At 43.4% G+C, this 1590-nt stretch overlaps 1 pseudogene; it reads left to right on the plus strand.

Moving 5' to 3' along the window:
- The first annotated feature begins 361 nt into the window (after positions 1 to 361).
- LOC115858011 (cytochrome b-c1 complex subunit 8 pseudogene) lies at positions 362 to 670 on the plus strand (annotated as a pseudogene).
- Positions 671 to 1590: the final 920 nt, after the last annotated feature.

Raw genomic sequence — 1590 nt, forward strand, 5'->3', positions numbered from 1 at the left:
ACTTGAGGCCACTCAGAGTATAAATGGCCAAGGCAGAACTGGTCCCGTGGTTGTGTTTCAAGTCCACGATCAGTCTCCTACAGCAAAGACAGTGAATCCTAGGCAGGAGAAAGCTGGGCTGAATGGGGATGAGCACATGGGTTTGTGTAGCAGTGCGTCATTCCTTCAATTAGTCCATAAAGGAGAAGACAATTCAATAAAAGTAGGTAATGATTTTGCACTTTGTCATTAGGCTTAAATTACAGAGGTACTTCTCATCAGTTTCCAGGAAAGTGAGAGAGCAAGAGGAAGAAAAGTTGGTTAAAGGTGAGGGTTTTTTCTCTCTTTTTTGAAGTGCGTGTTATCTGTGTCTAAATGTGGAATGGGAGGCCGGTGGATTCTGCGCTGCAGAGGGAGAGGTGACCTCGGCGCCGCAGTGACCATGGGCCGCGAGTTTGGGCATCTGATGCGGGTGCGGCCTGTGATCACCTACAGCTTGTCGCCCTTGGAGCAGCGCGCCTTCCTGCACTGCTTCAGCAAGGGCAGGTCCAACATGCTGCACCGCACTCACGCGTGCAGCCTTCGCGCCGTGCCACCACTTGTAGTGTTTTATTTTGTCTACACATGGGGAACACAGGAGTTTGAGAAATCCAAGAGGAAGAATCCAGCTGCCTATGAAAATGACAAATGAACAACTCCTCTGGGTAATGGTCCCTTGTCTCTGAAAGACTCTTCTCTGGGAGAGGAGTCTACATTGTAGTGTCTCGAAGACACAATAAACTTATTAGAGGCCGCAAAAAAAAAAAAAAAATGTGGAACGCTTTGCGTGAATTATTGACCCCTTAATTACTGAGTTCTAAAGCTATTCATCTGCCTGATGAGAAGAAGCCCACTCCAAATGAGGGCTCTTGGAGTCAACAACTCTCAGATACTGATCGTGACCCAAAGCAGGCATGGAGGTTATTTAAAGTTTCTCACACTCCAACTGGCCAGGGAGGTGATGAACCTTAAGATTGCCTATGCCTCTGCTTACATCCAACACTGCCTTTTGGAAGGAAACAAACAAACAGAAACAATGAAATTCTGGAGACCTGGATATACCAGTCTATAAACTGCATATACCTTGAGCAAGTCATTTAACCACTTTGTGCCTCAGTTTCTTGTCTATCAACTGACAATAAAAGGCATTCATTTCTAAATCTGTTTACTGATTTAGTGCATGAATTGAAGACCTTACAATATGCCAAGGGTTGAGTTTAGTGCTGCAGATCCGCGTGGGGTAACACAGGTTCTAGCCCAAATGAAACTTGGGAATTACCCAGAGAAATTAATAGTGAGTAAATAATTACAAAAATTAAGACCTCAGTGTTTTAGTGAGGCTCTCTAGAATGAAGGGATTTCTAAACTTAAGACACAATATAAAAGCAATTAATTTTAAGGTCGGGGAAGAGAGCTAAGTCTTATTGAGAACCTACTATCTATTAGGTATTATGGTTAGATCTTCACATGCATTTTCTAATTTAATCTTCCCCTAAAACCACACATTATCTGCTATTATATGTGTTTTCCCATAAAGGAACAAAGGTCGGGGAAGTTCATTCAATCGCCCAA

The sequence above is a fragment of the Globicephala melas genome, chromosome 16, assembly GCF_963455315.2.
Source record: "Globicephala melas chromosome 16, mGloMel1.2, whole genome shotgun sequence".
NCBI classification, from domain to species: Eukaryota; Metazoa; Chordata; class Mammalia; order Artiodactyla; family Delphinidae; genus Globicephala; species Globicephala melas.